This window comes from Lepeophtheirus salmonis, chromosome 12 (genome assembly GCF_016086655.4).
Source record: "Lepeophtheirus salmonis chromosome 12, UVic_Lsal_1.4, whole genome shotgun sequence".
Classification (NCBI taxonomy): Eukaryota; Metazoa; Arthropoda; class Copepoda; order Siphonostomatoida; family Caligidae; genus Lepeophtheirus; species Lepeophtheirus salmonis.
In genome coordinates, this window is record NC_052142.2 from 12,387,507 (window position 1) to 12,408,681 (window position 21,175).

The window sequence follows — 21,175 nt, forward strand, 5'->3', positions numbered from 1 at the left end:
AAGAAAGTTTGAAATCAGGACTGATCATCAACCTTTACAATGGTTCATGAAATCAGTTGCGCTTACTGGAATGTTACACAGATGGAAGGAGAGGCTTATGGAATATGAATTCGAAATTAAGTATAAGCCTGGAAAAAGAAATCAGAATGCTGATTCTTTGAGTAGAAGACCCGACCATGAAGAAGGTGTAACGGAAGAAAGTAAAAAGCCCAATGAATATGATTTCAAACTAATGAAAGCTATAGGCAAACCCATTGCAAATGTTGCTGCGGTAACAACTCGACGCAGGGAAAAAGAACTTGATCAAGAACAAGAAAGGATCAAGGTAATAGAGCAAGAGATGATTGAGGTACAAGATAAGGGAAAAGAAATCAATGAAAAATGAAATTGATGATATCTCAACAGATAAATTTATAAAACTAGATTTTTATAAGTCACAAAGTGATGATACTTGCATGAAATATATTAAGGGTTTGTTAATGAAAAACAAAACGGTTGAGGAAATTAAAGCACAAGGTAATAAATTATTGTCGCGGGAAATTAAAGCTTATCTTAGAATATATAATCAATTACATTTAATTGATGGTAAATTGTATATGAAGGATAAGGAAAATGGAAATATGAGAATTTGTGTACTGGAAAAAAGATATTCGTACAGTTATTGCGACTGTACATGTACATCCTTTATCAGCGCATCCTGGAATGACAAAGTCAAAATTATTAGCTAAACAATATTTCTATTGGACAAATATGGATAGAAATATTGAGGATGAAATAAAAGGTTGCGAAGTCTGTGTTTGTGCAAAGGAAAGGAGACAAAGACCATTGGAAAAAATGGGACAAACTTCTACAGCCATCAATGAAAGATTCCTTGTATTTTACATGGATTTGATGGGTCCGATGTACAACGGTTATGCCAGTGATCCTAAGTATTTAATGACAATCACTGATGCATGTACTAAATTTCCAGAAGCGTTCCCCTTGAAGGAACCTACAGTTGAAAATATTTGTAAGATATTATTAACTGAATTCTTCCCAAGGTATGGAACGGGTATGAAATTAGTAACAGACAGGGGTTCACAATTTATTTCCAAATTAATGCGACAGGTGTGCGATGAGTTAGGAGTTATTAAAGCAGAAACTCAAGCTTATCAACCTCATACTAACCAGGTTGAAAGATTAAATAGGGATATTGGACAAGCTATTAGAACATTAATGGTCCAAGAAAATATCCCTGATAATAAATGGCATAAATGTCTAGGGGGAGCCTTGGCTCAAATAAGGTTCCTAATTGTACCGAGGTTAGGGTATTCTCCATTTTTCTTAGTAACTGGAGCACATCCAGTGGTTCCTGCGGTTCAATTAGATTCAAATATGCAAAATGCTCCTACATCAGTTAATGAACTGGTAAATACGGTTACTCATGCGTTAGAAAAAGTTAGAGTCCAACAATTTGAAATTCATTTAAAGAATAGAGAGGCTTATAATAAAAAGTAGTCCAACAGGTAATTAATGTTGACGATGAGGTGTTTTTGTGGGCACCACAAACTGACAAGAATCGTAAATTGGCTACTTATCAAAACGGACTAGACTAAGGGAAGAGAACGAAAGTAATAATTTAGATCGAGTAATTCAATTTTCATATCCTGATTCTCCTGAAATTCAAACAACTCCTAAGATTTCTACATCCGTAAGCAATAAAGATCTTCCAAAAAAAGGGATGATGAGGAGGAGAATGGAAAACAAGAGGATAAAAATGAAAATGGTAATATGGATGAACTCGACGAGGCATATATGAGTGAAGCAGGAGCGGAAGAAATAAAAAAAGAAGTAAAGAATATGGAAGAATCGCCCAATAAAATGCAAGGATCTGTTGAGAAGAAGAATAAAAAACGAAAAGCAACGCCTGAATATAAACAGAAGTTAAAGAAATTATTAAGTGCCACCTTTGATGAACTAGCTGCGTTGCTAGATGGGAAAACACACCCTAAGTCATTTAAAAGGAAACCAGTCAGCCCGCACTCACAAGGTAAAAAGGAATCGTGTATAGAGTCAAGTGAAGAGAGCGAGCTGGACTGGAGTGAAGAAGAGGAAAAGACTGAAAGAGAACTAGAAGATACAATTAATATATCTTCTACAGATGTTCCACAAGAGAAAGAGGGCGAGGAAAATAGTTTTCCTTAAAAAGTAATAAGTAATAAATATAAATTGTGATTTGAACTTAAAAAAGAAAAGAATTAAATATAATTAAATATGAAGTTACTTATTTTATTATTATCACTTACTTTTGTGTTTGAAGTTCTTCAAGTTAATTCAGAAAGTGAAATTATAATGGAAAGGAAGAACTCGTCAATTATTCAAGGAAATGGGTAGAGTGGGAACCTCAGTACAATTGATAGAGGTCAGGACGGAATTACCAATGGTTAAAATCAACACAAGAATTGAAAACGTCCCAGGGAGTATGCATGCTACAATTAAGTATATGAACATTGTGCGTATTCCCAAGTCATTGACGAATGCTCTCCGGCAAAGAATAGAATATATCCACACACACATGAATGAAGTAATGATGTTTTGTGGATATCAGAATGACGGAAAAACGAAAAGGCAAGTGATAGTGGGCCTCGGAGTATTGGGAGGCTGGATGCTTAAGGGGTTGTTCACAAAGTTCTTCTCAAGTGATGATCACTCAAGGTATTAATCAGAGATATTGGATACCTTGGCACAGCAAGAAGAAGAACTAAGGGCAATATGTGGAGCAATAAGAAACTTAGCCACAAAGTATGATATCCTTAAGAATGTCACAATGATGCTTCACAATCAGCTACAAGAAGTAGAAAGGGTTGAAACAATGATAATGGTGTTGACAACAATCTCAGAACAGATCAACAAATGGATCAGGGGAATACAGGCTGGTATGACCGGGAGATTAACACCAGACTTGTTATCAATCAATGAAGTGAGGAAGATCTTGGATATGGTAAAAGAAAGGAACCATGATGGATCAATCAGTCCAGTTGAAAGTGAGAGTATTGGGAATTTTTACTCTCTGCCTGTGCAACTGGAAAGAACAGCAAACGGATTAGATGTGGAGGTTCGATTACCCTTATATTACAAAGAGAATCTATACGAGTTATATAAGTATAGGGAACTCCTGATGACAATAGAAGAAGGAGTTCGGATGTCATATCGATCACCAATAGGAAAATATTTAGTGATTGATGACATAAAGGGTAATTGGAAAAAAAAGGAAATTGAAACAGATGAATTAGTGGATTGTATTCATATTGAAGATATTCGTCTGTGTCCACATTTAAGGTTGTTCAGAATTGGACAAAATGGTTGTTTGCCTGCATTGATTCATGGTAACTTTAAAGTGGCTAAGGGATTATGTGACATAATGTTACATAAATCGGATGACGTGTTTGTGTCGCAAATCAACGATGGAAAAATATTCGTGGATGTGCAGAAGACACAAAGGATCAAAGCGTCATGTACAAGTGGTTCTGGTAGGACAACAAAACGTCAAGAAGCACTTGGATCCGGACAATGGATGATCACATTGCGGAATGATTGCAATGTGAGGATTGGTGATTACTTGATTGGAGAAAGACCAGTGACAAGTAAGATCAAGGTTAGGGTCGTGGAAATGATGATTCTGGATGAGGTGGAAGATGTTATTGCGGATTTAAACCTCCATGAAAGCTGGGTTTATGGTAATGGACAATCAAGCCTCAAGGACAAGCTAGAATTATTGACGGAACCTCAGAAAGCAATATCTATAGACAAGTTGAGGATAATGGCAAGAACTGCCAGGGTTGAAGAGAATCGTTTTTGGATATACGCTATAGTGGTTATTGAAACTTTACTAATCATTATATTTTCAGGATTCTTTGTGACGTTGCTCTGTAAGGTACGAGCTAGAAGAGCTGTACAGGAGTGAGTTGAATCCTGAAGGGCTGTATATCGAGAAAGAAAGACGAGGTCGTCTTTTCTTCAAGGAGTGAGCATCTGTAGTATCACCAACGGGATGTATTATGTATGATGATGTGAATGATAGTTGTTATTGTATATATATATTTATTAGATTTAAGCTATCATGAGTTATTGTTATTATTTTATATAAGAACTAAGTAATAAATAAGGCAGTGTGCAAACGTACAACGTGATTCTTATTATCAACCCTAAACTCCAAAACAACAACTTAAGGTAGGCCTAATAGTTATCCCATTGATTACACCGGTGTTCTCATTTGACTCCCACTAAATTGTATCCTGAGAAGGAATGCTTATTAAATATTGATATTATATTAATCCAAACTAAAAAATATAAGTAAACTTTGTAGTAGCGTTTTCCACGATTGCTAGAAAAGGACACTACAATATTATATTAGTAAGTTATTACAATCCACTTATTATTAATCCTTGAAGTATTTGAGAGAGGCCTAAAATCCTCACAAAGGCATATGGTTTTCCTTTTTTAGTTTTATAAATTATCCAATTATATTCATTTTTAAAGTTTTTCTTAAGAATATTATACATAGTGTTAGAAATTTTGGAAATATAACAGTCTACATTACTGTTGCAAATATTACATATAAATTTTATAATATCAAAAAACTCAAAGTTTTCATGATAAATAATTTATATCATAGATACAAATATATCTTTTAGACGAGTAAAGTTTAAAAATATTGCTCTGGCGTAAGTATTTTGTGTAATTGCTTCATATAGATTACAGGAAATGATACAAATTAAATAAATAGAAAAATTACTTTCCTTCATCTATCATCAAATGAAAATATCGTGGGAAGGTGGATAATTCTTTTATTCTTTTTAAAAAAATACATTTTAGTAGAATCATTTATTCCATATTCTAGACTTAAAAAGCTAGTTATTATCGTCCACTAATTACTACAATGTGGCCATAAGAATTTTCTAACACCATTATACAAGCTTGGTGATGTTTGAAACCATATGGCAGCCTATGATAAGAGCTTATTTGAATATTTCTCTTTATTTTGAAATAAAATAAATAATTGTTCTTGATGATCAGACATTTCTTCTTCTAATTCTCTCATCAATGTATCTATTCTATTGATGGCTTTGGATTGAGATGACACACCCAAATTGTACGTGCCAAGGAAATACATTATTTTTAGAACTGTACAAAAAAAAAATATTTTTTCCTTTAGGGCATAAAAATAAAACAACATCTTCTGATAATTTATCTCCGTGACAAAATAAATTAAGAGTTAGATTCCGAAATTTTTTATATTATACGATATTTCTGGTACACCTTCATCTTTCAGACAAAATAGTACTATAAATTCTGTTTCGTAAATAAAACTGATATCTTTCGGAAGTTGCTCATTCATTGCCTTAAAAGTAAGATCATCAAATGTGTTGTCTATTGTTAGTTTTAAAGTTATTTTGTTAACTATATGATCATATGAGCTTACCAACAGGAATTTGTCATAAAAATGGATGTTTATCACCACAACAGGTTGCATGATTGGGGCTTGTGCTCCTCCAGATAGTATAAGAACTCATTGGTATAGGCTTTCCCTTTATGATATGAAATAAATAATCATTGTGGAATATTTAAATTGATATATTTATCATTAATTAACTATATAAATACTAATCAATACAAAAAGTAAGTATAAGAACTACTAATAATATAAATAGACTTTGATACAATTAGATATATAAATATAAAAAACTAAACAAATATCAAGACTGAGACATAAGTTTTTTTTTTATAATACAGTGTATCCCTGGGTAAGTGGTCAGCCCCTTAAGCGTGATCGTTCATTTGAGCAACATTTATTTCAGTGAGGGTTATCTTAGTAACATTCATTTGAGCTATGTATTCATTTGGGCAAACATCATTTCAGCAACATTTTCATATATGTAGTAAATATTATGAAATAAATTACTTCATTATTAAACGTCATCATATCACTCATCACCCACCAGAGCGGTTTTCAAAATCAAATGAGAGAAGTTTGAAAGGAGCAATTGAAACACTTATAGGATTTTGTTTCAACTTCGTAAACTTTTTTGGAGGGATGAATTTACAAAACATATTGAGTGGGATGTCATTCAAACACTTCCATCTATGGGTCCTCTTGGAGTTGAAGGGTTTGAATGTCATCCCACTCAATATGTTTTGTAAATTCATCCCACCAAATTGGAGAATGAGCATCCTAAATTCTCCAATCATTTTTGTTGTCCAATGTTATGACAGTAAACCTTTAATTCCTGAGCCATTTTTGACTTGTAAAACCGATAACTTTACTTTATTAATATATTATTTTAAAGCTTTATCATATTCTTAATTGTTGGACAATTTCATTTATTTTGAACTTCTTTTATTCTTTTCAATTTTGTATGTTTAGTAAAGTACAAGATGACATTGCCAAATTTTGCAATTTAAAAAAAAATGTCAGGCCTTGTTGTAAACATGTATACTTCTAGAACAGAGTTTCCCCAAGGTATCTTGAAATACAAAGTATGTCAATAACATACATTGGGCCATCCCTCCTTTTCGAATTGTTGTATCGTACCGACTGCTGGTCAAGCTAAATATAATGATTGCTTTTGTGACGTTAGAGCCGATGTGAATTATTAATATAGAATTAATAGGAATATTGTATTTTAATCGTATTCGTAGTAATTAGATAAAATTATTATTTTTTAAATTTCCTATACCTCTATTTATATAGTGACTTGTGATGGAGTCCTGCAATAAATCTTGGATCTGTGCAGTTGTATTTGTAACTCACATATGGGTCACCAGATTTTCCTAAGGCTTGCTCATAGAGAAAGATTTGCGAAATAACTTGTCATCGAATGGGTTGTATTGGAGAGCCACCCATAATTTATGCAAATCCTTTAGGAGAAAGCAGTAAGTAATAAAATCTAATTCATATTTTCTAAAGGTGATGAAGGGAAGACTTCAAAAAAATATTTACCAAGGTTCAAGGTAAACTCATCATCAGTGGGAAGAATCTGGTAGTTTGAATAAACAAGATATTATTCAGGGACTAGCACTCAAGTCTCTCTTCCCAAAAGGTTACAGAAACATTCAGTAAAGTGGCCTTCTTCGGGCTCCTTGGGTATCAACTATAAAAAGAGGGCTTCGAAATTTTAAAACAATCAAAATTAAAATCCTCAAGTAGTATATTATCTTTCACCCATCTTATTTGATATAAATTATGGTTTTAATTTATTATTTGTTAATGACGTTTTGGCTGGAAATGTTTAAATTAAATATGATATTACTTGCAACGATCGTCATCAGAATCCCTTTGATATATGACTGGTAAGAAATATTAAATTCCTAATATTTTGTAGTTAAATATATTTTCGGACTTTTTAGTCTTCATATCTTGAGATATATTAACACCAAAGTCGACCGTAATCCTAAGATCTCAGAGGCCATTCCATAAATTGGATAAGGCTACATAAGCTTTTTTAGTATTCCACAAGTTAATTTATATAAAAATGTTTGGTCCAGCTTATATATCCATGATGATGTCAACGGATAAGAAGTTCCTTTTTAGAACTCTCGGAATTCATAGTGTATCAGAATGATACAATCCTTAACGCATAAGCATTTACATCATCAACAATAAAGTTATCATTTCATGAAATATATTGAAAAAGATGAACAAACTATACCTAACTTTTACATTTATAATAATTTATTTTGTGTACACATTTGTTTATATTTGACATTCCAATCAGTTTGTTCTATGTATAATATTGAAGGTATTTAGTTTAATAAATTCATATGTTTTAGCATTATATTAATATATTTAGTTTTAAAAATTATTTCATATCTTGACAGAATGAATTTGGCTCTTCATATCGTAAATAAATCTTTAACTAACAAATTCAACATTTTTAAATGTTCTATCTAAAAAGTTGTTAACTTTGTTAAAAAACTGTACAAATTTTAGTCTTAATTATTAAGATCACTTTATAAATAAACATATAACCATGGACTACTAGAGGAAAAGTACTAAAGACTGAAAAAAAATCAGCAGACAGCTGCAGTTCCATTTTCGTGTTTTATTCTTGTGAAGTTATATTTTAGTCATGGAGTTGTGTATGTTTTTGGTCCTTGGAAACTCGTATATTGATGTTCTTATCCTAAAATGCTAGAGAAGATTACACGTACGAATACTGGAAAGATTAGTCCATTCCTATATCTTAATTTCACCTTGAATTGAGAATGAAATTCTTCTTCATACAAAGGAGGGATTCAATAAGTCAAATTTAACTCCCAAAGCCAGGCATGAAACACAATTCATTTTATGGGTAGAGGATCCTATTCAAGACAGAGGACACCCTTATCTTCATACGTTGGGATTATAGGCAAGACTCTTCATTGTATCAAATATATGACTCATTCAGTCATTTATTTTGTAGAGACATCGACAGGATTCAGGATCTCCATCTAAGTTTTCTTACGACTTGATTAACATCCGAAGTGGACTCACCCAACAAGTATGGAGTTATTTTTGATCAATATCTACACCGATGCCGTCGGAATTATACCATCGAAGAAAAATAGATCTCAGCATCTAACCACACCATTAAAAAATATCACGTTTAGAAGGACTCTACTCCTACTTCACTGCATATCGGGAACTCATATCCATGAATTAATCCCTTAACAATAGGATGTCCGGAAGTGTTTTATACCTTAACAAAAATGATAGTTAGCTTATACATGGGAATAAAAGTCTGATGTTTTTTTATTTATTTTATAACATAAACTCTAAATATATATATATATATAAACAAGAAAAGTAATAATGTAGAATTATAGTTATTTACATATAACCATATTTATTGACATTGTTTGCAAACGACATAATATGTAATTTTTCTTCCTACTGTTACCAAAAGTAAATATTCTCTATTTTGTACAAGGGAGCAGAATTGTTTTTACATCTAGTGACTTAACACCTTCGCCTTCTTTATATTTTACCTGTTGCAGTTTATTGGTATATTTGTATTACTCGAAGTCTCTATATCCAAGACTGCTAATTCTTCTACTAATTTCATAATAAATAATTTATGCAAACATTTTTTTCCTCTAATATTTTTAAAAATAATCCTATCATTGATGGCTGAATATCCAACCTGTTGCTTTACACAATCAACTACCAAAGTTTGTTTCCAGCATTTATTGTATCAATGAATACTAGAAAAAAAGGATTGCAGACAGAAAAAAATCAGCTGCCAGGTGCAGTGACCAATTTCATTTATCGTGTTTGAATGTATTAATGAATTAATCCATTCAATTAATTTTTGCATATAAGATACTGTGAAGGATTAAGATTGTCAATAAATGTGTGGCTGTTGGTTGCAGGAGTGATTACCGCCCAAAAATGAAAGATCTGTTGGTTGATAGACAAATTTCATTCCATAGGTTCCCAAAAAAATCGGACTCTTAGAGAAATGGATAAGAAGTGTTCATCGTCGAAATTAGACCCTATCATCACATTCAGTCCTTTACAGCGAGCATTTCAACTAAAATGATTATGAAAATGACCTAATAACAGCTGGAAAGAAATGCTCCAATAAACTTAACAAGTACAATTCCTTCAAAGTTTAATCACCACAGAGAAATAAAATTTCAATATGAAAGAGCAACTGCGTCACCCAGGCATTATAGTCAAATCAAGCATATGCATCATAAGATTCAAGAATTCTTTGAACATGACTAGATTATTGGTTTGGCTGATCTACAAAAAACTACAAACACGGCCAAGTTAAGTATTTATTACCAAAAAAATGTAGATTTTTTCTCATGAACATGAAAACTTCTAGCTTGGGCGTTCATGAACTTTCCCTAAACATTGAAATTAGCGAGGAATTATGCTTTACTGCATGGTAAAATTTATATATATTTTTGAGATTTTGAATTACTTTAAGATTACATTAATGTTATCATTATTTTAGCGCCAATGGTGAAAAAGTGAATAGAAATGAATTCGGTAATATTTTCAAGAAGGAAACATTCTAAACACTCTCAGAAGTCCTTAATTTTGTTACGTTTTAAAAAAGCCTAGATTGTGATGTTTAGGATAATTTTAAAGTTCTTAAAATTGCAGGGAAGATTATAGAAAACATAATTCCAGATTTGGAAGAGAAAGAGCAAAAGATGTTGCTATTTTTGAATGGTCGAATTCAGCTATGGCTTTTATCTAGCAGGCGAAGGCGGTATTCATCAAACATACTAACGATGAACTCAATTTGGCAAACAAACTCACCAACTCTGTATCGTCAATTCCTCCAAGAAGATCTTCTCTCTATTCGAAGTGAACGTCATTTAAATTTTCGACAAGTTCCTTGTTTATTTCCCCTGGATTAGAGAATTCAAAAATTAATTACTTGAGTGCATGGGTTAGGAATTTGTCTGAAGATGAAAGAAAAGTTTGTCTCATGACCGATTAAGTATATTGTGGGAAAAGAGTAGAATATGCAGGAGGGAGAATATATGGAATTGAGGAAGGCTTTCGTTCAAAAACAATTTTATGTTTTATGATTTTATCACTCATTGGTGGCTTTCAAGATATGGTTGCCATGTTCACCATAAATAAAATAGATGCATGTTTATTGGAAGTTAATTTAACAAAAGTGGTAAAAAGTTTTGGATAGAGTCCAAATTGATGTCGTGGTGGTTTTGGCCGATGGTCACAGTGCAAATCGTCATTTTTTTTTTGACAAATTGGGCAACAGAAAAATTCTTCCAATCTGAAACAAGGACTAAGCTCAAAACTTTTTTCTAGTTTTGTTCCAGTATATATTTTTAAGACTTTTTACAATAATTTGCTAAATAAAGAGGTATTCCTTTGTCCTCCATTGAAATATGTGGCTGTTGCAGTAAATTTGGAGCATTTGCAAAAGCGCCATCAACAAGGAATGGGCAAAAGACTAAAGTTTGCTCATAAGTTTTCAATGAAAGTCCTCAATCTTAAGCCTACTGAGTGCTGCAATGTCATGTTATCATTAAGATTTTTTCATGATAACACTGTGGCTGCTTCAGAGCACTTTGCTAGTGAGAATAACAATTAATAGTGGCGAAAAACCGTCCAGTTTCTCAAAATAATTAGGAGATGGTGTAATATTGTGAATGTGAGAACACCTTACGTGGGGATTACAAAGCAAGATTCTTCAAAAGTTCCGGCTATAAGTTTTCATGATGAAAATATGACCTTTTTGTATGAGTTTTCAAGATGGTTAAATGAATGGAAGGCCATGGATAAAAGTAAATGCCTATCTAGAGAAACAATACTTTGTGTAAGGAAAACTACAGATTGTTTCCCTAAACAAGTCAGACTTACTTAGTCAAAGAAAAACTATTTAAGTATGTCCTCCACGAAAAGATTGGCACTGCCAGTTTTTCAATGTTAAAATATTTTGCTATTTCTGCTATTTTGGCGTTCCGTTCATTTTTTTTTTTTTTTTTTCCTTCAGTTTTCTGTGTTGATTCAATATTTCCATACCGTTCTGTGTTCCAATCATAAGGTAGTACCAGATAAACTGTACGACAGCAAATCGCAACATTTACTTTGATAGTGTCAGGGATACCTCATTTGACAACTATGTTTCAAGAAATTTTAACTCAATAATGTGGTGAATATAAATGTTCAAATGATCTACAACTGATTGAAATTGGAGCCTCAGATGTGAAAAGGATACCCTGTATTGGTTTCCGAAAGGCCTGAAAATCGGGTCCTCTGTATATCGGAGGTGGTCATTACCTTGGTTGAAGTTCATCTACCCAGAGGGAAACTATGTGTTTCAGCAGGACTCTGCCCAGGGGCACAAGGGAAGGCCAACGCAGCAAATGCTGGAGGAGGATTTTTCTGATTTGTAGCCTCCATCCTCCCCGACTCGAATCCTTTCGACTATGGTATCTGAAGCTATGTCGAAAGTAGTTCCTGTGCCGTCCCCCATCCCAGCTATGACGCCCTAAATACCTTGGCCAAGAGGCAGTGGGCATCCATGTCCGAGGCACGTCGTCAAGGTGTGCGCAGCCTTCAGTCCCTTCAGTCTGTAGATGGCGGCCATTTCAAATAATAACTTTGTAATTATTGTTCATTTTAGTAATATATAGACCACTCGTTCAACACTTTGTTGTTCTTGGTGAAGTCCTTTTTTTGGATACTACGCATAATGTTTTTATAAAAAAAAATTAAATTCATTTTTTTTTCCTTTTAAACCTGTTTTATCTAATAGATAATGGTAAAAAAACATTTTGTCTTTTGATATCAAAATCATGTCTCGAGCTTCAATATTAAGGAAGTTATGACAATTTATCATCGAAATTTCACGTCTTTTATGTTTATGTTAAAACCTACACCAAAATCTGTCATCTAAGAAAATAATATGATATTTCAATAAAACAACACAAGCTTCATAAAAATCACGATAATTGAATGAAATTTTCAGGAAATACAGAGTACAGTATTGTGCAAAAGTTGTATAATATTTTTAAATACCTGCAATTGAATTGTATAATATAAACTTCGAGTATATGAATGTCTTCCCACGCTCTCCAGACAATAAATAATTATTATTGAAGAAAAAGAGAAGTTGAAAAATAAGACGAAATACCTTCATATTGCACAGTAATAAAGATAGAAGGTACTAATGTGGGATTGAAATTTATATACTTCGTATGCATTGATTGGTTGGAAACTTCACAAGACACTAGATAAATAAAAGTTTTAACATCCATTATATATACCTTTTAGTCGATCCATTAAAACCTATTTTTAATTTTTAATACTATCTTGATATAACTTATTTCCTAGCGAATGGTGCGATTAAACGAAGCAACGTATTGAAGAAAAAATTTGACTTGGTGAAAAATTTATAATTGATCAACATTATACATAAATGGCGTTAAATTGATTTCTAAGTAATGAAAATCCAGCATTTCTATGGGGATCCCAAAAACACTTCTAGACTTCCGTGCGTACTTCCTGCAACTTTTTTCCTCTCAGTAAATCTACATTTTGTAACATATCTGCTAAAAGGTTGCGTTTTGCTGTCCCAGACTGTATATGAAAGATAACCAAAAATAAGAAATACTTTGTAAATATTGGAAGATGTTCAGTATCTTTGCACATGTCTCTTGTTATTTGATCAAGGGGTCATCAGGGAGGCAAAGACACAAAAGCCCCCCTCACCCTAAAAAAAAACAAAAAAAAAAACAATACAAGAAACTGAAAATTTGTTATGGCATTATACACTGCGTTACTTTTTTTTTGTTATTAGTCATCACGCAATTGAAAACTCCACCTAGAACGCTCAGCGCATCTTGGATATTTATTGGTTGTGCCTCTTCCATAAATACCAACACACGCATTGCATGGTTTTAAAAATAATACACTCGTATAATGGTAAAATACATTTTGAAAAAGTATATTTAAAATTTTTATAACGTCTAAGTCAAACTATAATTTTATTATTTATTCACTGCAAGAAGGAACTGTTTCTCGAAATTCTCGTCCCCAATCCTTAACCTCGTACTTCTCAATATCTATGTGGATTTGGAGAAGAGCCTTCCCGAACTGTCACGACTTGGGAATATTACATTATACCTCAGATTTTTTTTTAAATCTTTTAATATGCAAGGATTGATTCCATCGCCTCTGACTCGTCACTTAAAAACCGATCGACTTCCTGTCTAGCTATATCAGTCTTCTTCTGTCTTTTGGCTAAGAAATGTGTCCTTCTCTTATTATTCTAATTTCTGGCACAGTTGTCTAGACGGAAAATCTCCCATTTCTATCGCCTTATCGAATAGGTAAGTTCTTGTATTCTCTTGCTTCTCCATATCCAGGAAGCCTACTTTGAACTCAGGGAGATATGCTGAAGCTATCAGCATATCTCTGGGTTCAAAGTAGCCTCCAAATCTTGTATCTATAGCACAGAAGAGTGCATCAACTAATGGTTGGCATTAAGGTGCCATTTCTCTCTGCTCGTGCAGATACATTTGAAGGTATGAATTGGTGGTAAGCAAAAAAAAAAATGACCTTATCTCCCTGAAGGAAGTTTAGCCCTTTAGCTACATGCTGCATCACACTTACCCGTTGATCTATGAATTCGTTGTCATAGTCAAAGAGTTTAGGCAAATTGGCAGCTGTAAGAATAGATCAAAAAACTGACTTATCATTAACTCTGAGCTTCTTGACTCTCTTGACCGCGTCATATGTAGAGTTATAGTGCACGTTACAGGAATTCACATGGGCCTTGACACATTTTTCTCTCACAATATCCGCAAGCAACCATGATTGGTTAAACTTATTCCATAACTTGTTAAGAATGCAGAAAACTTTATAATATGATCAAGAATATTCCCCTGCCTGGGCTTCAGTGCTTGTTTGCTGTCTGTAGTTGCGATTAAATTTAAAGTATGGAAAGCGCATCTAGAATAGAAATATGTTCAATTATTTCAATGATATTACTTATGTTTTTTACAGACTATATAAAATTATGCTAATGACTACCCCTACAAAACATGAGTACATAAAATATGAAAAGAATAAAATTAAAACAGACACACAAACAAGAACAATGTCTTCAATGTTCTTGTCCTCATCATCACGTATCTTCTTATTAAACATTTAAGGGTTGAGGAGAACTTACATGACCATTGTGGGAAAAATGGAACAATGTCTGCGGCGTATTTCCATTCTCTATCCTCGTAATGGGGGATCCTTAAGGAAAAGCCTGCGTATCTCGCTGCAGATGCAATGAAAATTTTCTCCAGAGAGTGAAAGCTTATTAGACACTCAGAAGGGAGACAGCTAGCTATATAAACTTAGTGCTAACTAAAGCAAAGCAGACATCTCTAGTTTCTGGGATCGCCTTTTCCTACCCTTTGGGCATTCCAAAAAGAATGTAGGCAAACGAGTCCTGGGAAGGTAGCCACTCAAATTAAAAAGATCAATATTCAAATCGAAGAAATATCGAAGATCAGAGAATGCCGGACATACTGCAAATGCAAGAAGGAATGAGTTAAAATTCTCCAATCATTGATATCCAAACGATCCCTTTTCTTTGGTATTAATACAAATCGACCTTTAGAGACTGATGTTGGCAATTCTTCGAATTTTTAAATAGATTTGCCCACTTGCAATAAGAAGGGATTTATTTCTTCTCCAAAAGATTTAAACAATACACCTCCCACTCCATCAGGACCTGAGGCTTTATTACCCTTTAAAAATTTCTTAATATATTCATTTATATTAATGGATGTGAAAACTGGAGTATATATTCCCTTTTTTCTAACTTGAATTTTTGGACCCCTTATACAAACTAAGAAGTGGAAAGAATCGTGAAGTGCACTAACGATGTCTGCTGTTTTACATAAAGTCTTTTCATTATGTATAATTTTGCTAATTGATGATGCTGTAATGTTTTCATTCCTCTTCAAGTATTTTATACGCTGAGCGAGGCAATTTTCTTTTAACACCTCTTTCTTCATATCATCTTCCGAAACTTCTGATATTCGATAAGTATTAACTAAGTCGGATTTGTAGCTTCTTAAAAAAAGGTACCCATTATCTAAAATATCATCCACATCTTTTTGAAACTGCAGTCCTTGTATCTCTAACATATTTACATAATGATAATTTAATTATCCTATTAAACTTTTTAATAGCTTGATCGGCAGAAAAATATGAATCAAATGATTCGACTAGTTTAGTTTTCATGGTCCCTTGAAATGCTTCTTCTTCAAGAAGCCATTTCGGTAGTTTGAAAATTTGAGTTCCCAAAAGGCTGTAGATTTCAATTTCAATTATTTTATGATCGGATCTAGGTTCCAGACGATACTTGACAGTCTTAATTATTGAAAAAAATAGATGGAGAGGCGAGAGCATTATCAATTCTTGAAGAATGTAGACCCCTCCTCCAGGAAATTGTTTCCTCTGAAGATGTGACCTTGATAACATCTACTAAGTTAATTTGCCAGATAAGTTTATTTAGAATGGGTTTATTTGGGAAGTATCCGTCCTCCTCGCCCGGATCAACATTAAAGTCGCCAACAAGTAGTAAAGGAATGTCATCATTTATTTGACTATTAATAATTGACTGAAAAAAAAGTTCACGAATTCACGTTAGGGCCGTAAACATTTCTTACTAAGAAACAGTAATCATCATTGGGAACAAATTTTTTGTACTAATCACTAGAATGAGAAACTTCCTTTACTACAGAAGATTCATTCAAACTTTTTGACACTAATTTAAAAATAACACCTTTTCTTGTCTAAGACGGTAAAATAACTTCTAAAATTCCATGTTTTGGCAGGTGGATCGATATCTGATCTGTATTTTCTCAGGAACCTCAATAACAAAGTTTTGAAACAAAGCAAACGAGAAGCATTCCCATATTAGTATAGAATAATGTTCTTAATATTTTTTAAACTTAACAAAATTAAGAAATCATCATCTTCCCTCCAAGAGAGCATGCCACTAGGATTGCCGTTTCTCTCGTAGTGATTTCTTTCTATTATTTGTTTTGGTCACCTTGTCTTGCATTAATTTTTTTTTTTTTTTACTGCCACACTGCTAAATCTTATGAAAAATTAAATTAAATTTGCTAGGAACATCGTTGTATTCTAATTTTCTCAAGATTCTCACTGAATTCTTGGCTATTAAAATAGTCATCCCGCAAAGTAATTAGAGCATAATACAGAATGACTGGACGGTGTAAAGTCCTTTCAACGAGCAGCTTTTATCCATTTATGCCTAATCTCTATTGATTGTTCATATACAAGAAAACTTAAAATTGAATTAGGTATTATGATTCAATCTAGCTTTACTTGGATCTCTAGGAAGCCTAGCAAACTAAGTCCAGATAAACAACTTTTGTCTAAATTAGAGCACACTTAAGTTGTACAATATTTTACCTCTTTTGTTCAACATACTTATATTGTCCACCACAGTCCAGTTGTTCAAACACAAAAACTGAATATATACTACTATGCAGCATATTTTGATATCTCCCTTAATGTGACTACCCAAAATGAATTCATCGCATTACTTACATACTTTCAATAACAACAGCTGGAACTTGTGATTCGATGTGACTCAAGTGCTGATAGCCCCCTTTTGGGGATCTCCTATTTCCAATGCTCGAGGCAGGCTCTTGAGGAGGTTGTTCACAAATCTTACTTAAGCGTTCAAAATATTAGAACCACATCTACTTTTCAAACTGATCATGGCTCAAGTCATATTGACATGACGATTACAAACAATATCTTCAACCAATGTATGCCGGTTACTGATTGGCAGATGGACATTGATTATTCACATAGTGATAACTCATAGCTAAATACTCCACAAGTAGCTATGAAACAGTCATGGAGAAATATCGTAACCTTATTAAAGCCGACTGGCAAAGATTAGAATATTTCATATCTAGAAAATTAAAGGATCTACCAAACCGCCTAACCTGCAGCCTTGAGAAACCTTCCCTAGTGTGAACGGGGCTATTCAGAAATTAATGGATTTGATTACTCTTCTCAAGCCAGCAAGTAGGTCTAGACACCTGCCTTGGTGGAAGGAAAGACTCCTGTCTTTTAGAAAATATGAACACAAAATCTTACACTGTGTTCGCAGAGGCAAAGATGGTCAATGCCTCTAGGATGCTCAAAAGAAGAAAAATACTATCTTAGAAAATTCAAAATGTCTTAGATGGCGTGAATATTGTAGTCGAAATAACAATATTGGCGATTTCTCTAGAGTGGTTCAATCCATAAACATAAAACAACTGCCCTAATAAGACTGTTCTTTAATGTTAATAGAACGATGGCCGTCACACCTGAAACAAGCGTCAAATTTTTTTACCTGGTCACTTCTGCAGGGGTGAGCTGGATCCTGATTCTGACCTTGTTTAGGATGCATTTTCAGTGAGTTCACTTGAGGAGTGTGATAATTTGCATGGTCTTGTTACAATCAAAAATACCTTTAACTTTCATGGCTGTAAGATCCTAATGGAATTTCCCATTGTTTACTAAAATATATTTCAATAAAAATGATGGAATAAATTCACCGACTCTTTGTACGCTCTGTACGATTGAATGAAATTCCTTTTGGTTGGCAAGAAATCAGGACAATCTTCGTGCACACACCAGTAAAAAATCGCATGCTGATCAAAAGTCTTTTTTCGTAAATATTCTTATAGATACAGGAGCTTCAGTATCTCTTTTACCTATTCGCATTAAATCCTTCCCTGTGAAATTGACCTCTACAAATGGAACTAAAATTAATGTAGTAGGTGAACTAGCAACTTCAATTTCAATTCACACTCTTCGTAGGAAATATTGTTGGACATTTATAGTAGCTGAAGTGGAGTGTCCGATAATTGCTATTGATCTCTTACCCAAAAATTACAAGATCCCAAAACAGATATTTGTACAACGGGTATTTAACCTTGAGAGAAGGCATTCATTTAGTAAAAATTAATCTTGAATACAATCATGAATACATTAAAGAGCTTTTGATCAAATTTCTTAACATAATTGCATCTGAACTAGGTCATGACTTTACAATATTTCCTTCTGATGTTCATCATCATATTGATACTGGCGACTCTCCTCCACTAGCCTTAAAAGCAAGGAGACTTTCTCCTGAGAAATTGAAAAGTTGTCGATCTATGTTGGATTCCCTACTACAATCTGGAGTGCTCAGTGCTACAAAAAATCATCTTGGGCTACTCTTCTTCACTTTGTTCCTAGGAAAGATCCGAAGAATGGCGTATGGTTAAGTATCCCTCAACACATTTGCACGATTTACCTGTTCAGCTTGATGGTGTAGTTATTTTTATTAAAATTGACTTATGTAGTGTTTAGTATAATATCCCAGTAAAAGAAAAGCATAAGTTTGAAACCGCAATTATAACCCCATTTTGCCTTTTTGAGTATAATTTAATGCCATTTGGTCTTCGTAATGCTGGTGCATCATTTCAACGTTATATGAACAAAATATTAAGTCATCTAAGCTTTATTTTCATTCATTTTGATGATTTATTGATTATCAGTTATTCAGAAGAACGACACCAAGAACATTTATCCAAAGTAATAGAAATTCTATCTGAATTCAAACTTCGAATTGCTCCTATGAAACGTGAATGTTTTGTCTCATCTATCGAATTTTTAGGTGTGTCTATCTCTGCTAATGGAATTCGTTCAGTTGATAAAAAAGTACCTGAGATCGATGAATTTAAATTACCCATTGATCCTAAAGACTTAAGAAGATTTCTTGGCATGGCTGGTTTTTGTAGGAATCTCGTTCCTAATTTCGCAGCTATTACTAATTCGATGACCGAATTAATAAGAATCTCAAATAAGAAAACTCCTTAGTCTAGCGAAAGTTTAGTGAAAGAAAATGAAGTTTAGTAAAGTTGATTATCTTTCATTGGTATAAAAGATGCACTGAAAAAAGTTGAATCGCTTCTTTTCTTTAATCCTTGTCACAATAAATTTAATCTAGTAACCAACGGCTCTAATGTGGCAGCTAGAGCTGGACTACATCAGATGGTTGGAGTCCCATTCCAGTTAGTTTCTTTTCAAATAAATTTATTGAGACTCAAAGAAGATATTCGACCTATAATCGTGAACTTTCAGCGACTTATTGGGCAGTACTTTGTTTTAAACATCTAGGTCAAGGTCAAAATGTAACACTATTCACAGATCACAAGCCTCTAGAATCTGCTTTTGTTAGTTCAAAAGAACCAAAATCAGATCGTAAACAAATGGAATATGTTCAAGATGTTAAGTATATTCGAGGTGAGGAAAACGTGGTTGCTGATCACCTTTCACGTCCTGTAAAATACTGTATCAAAAATAATTACTGATCTTCCTACAATAGCCAAAATACAAATTAAATCTTTCGAAGAAGATGAATCTTTTATTGAATACTTTAAAGAATATTCTAAAAAATTTAGTAAAGCCAAAGTATCTAAAGGATTAGATCTTATCTGTGAGAAATCAACATGTATGTCTCGTCCTTCAGTTTCCTTGTCTCTTCGTCAAGAAGTATTCGATCAATTTCATAAACTATCATATCCTGGAATAATAGTTTCGATTAATATTCTCAAATTTCCTTATTTTTGGCCAATCTTAAGAACTGATATCAAGATTTGGGTATCTGGATGTATAGGTTGTCAAAAAGTAAAAGTTTATCGACACCAGAAAACTGAGAATCGAACCTTTTATTCTACAGGTAGATTTGAAACCGTAAATATTGATATTGTTGGATTTCTTTCGCCAGTGGATATTCCTGGTCAAAATTTGTCTGAAACCTTTCAATATATGCTCACATGTATAGATCGATCAATTCGCTGGGTTGAAGGTCAAATATTACAACGATTACTGCGGAATTTATAGCTCATACCATCGTAAATTTATAAATATCACGGTTTAGCGTGCCATTATTCGTTGTTACCAATCCTGATTCACAATTTGAAGTTGATCTTTTTCAACATTTATCCGAAATTGTTGGTTTTCAACGACTTACAACAACTGCATACTACCCTCAAACTAATGGTATGATTGAAAGAGTGCACCGTATAATCAAAGCAACTATTTGAGCACGCCCAAAAAAATGGTTTCTATCTCTTCCTTTAATTTTTTTAGGCATTAGAATGACAACAGGTGCAAATTTAATACATACGTTCACAGCTGTAACTGGCACAAAAATGATTATTACTAGAACTATAATTGATAACCAGTCGTACGTAAAATGCACATAAATTCCTAGATAATACTTTCGCTTGGATCGGATAAAAAGGACACTATTTCTATTGAGCGTCTTGAACCCGCGAGTATTAAAGAAATGAGTACTCCAAAATGATCACTGGCAACTATTGAAAGAATTTCCAGTCCGAACGAGCCGTCTCCTTCCAAATCTACCGGATCCCAAATAACTTCTCGAAGCAGAAGGGGAACACGTTTTTCTAAAAAAGCAGATTATCATTTTTTTTAATTTCCTAATGCTCTGCTTATATCAGGAGGAGCTATTGTGGCGTCGCCCAGATCGGACTGATCTCTTGGGCGGTTATTGCAAAAGAACAGGACGTGAAAGAGATAAAAATAAGAATAATAATTATATAATTTCAAAAAACGTAAAAA

The 21,175-nt window shown here is 33.3% G+C and overlaps 1 long non-coding RNA gene across 1 annotated transcript; it reads left to right on the plus strand.

Moving 5' to 3' along the window:
* The first annotated feature begins 3,844 nt into the window (after positions 1 to 3,844).
* On the plus strand, positions 3,845 to 7,822 carry LOC121126823 (uncharacterized). The gene is made up of 4 exons (XR_005867214.2): positions 3,845 to 4,209; positions 6,731 to 6,912; positions 6,984 to 7,329; positions 7,387 to 7,822. It is a non-coding gene; the product is annotated as an uncharacterized lncRNA (long non-coding RNA).
* Positions 7,823 to 21,175: the final 13,353 nt, after the last annotated feature.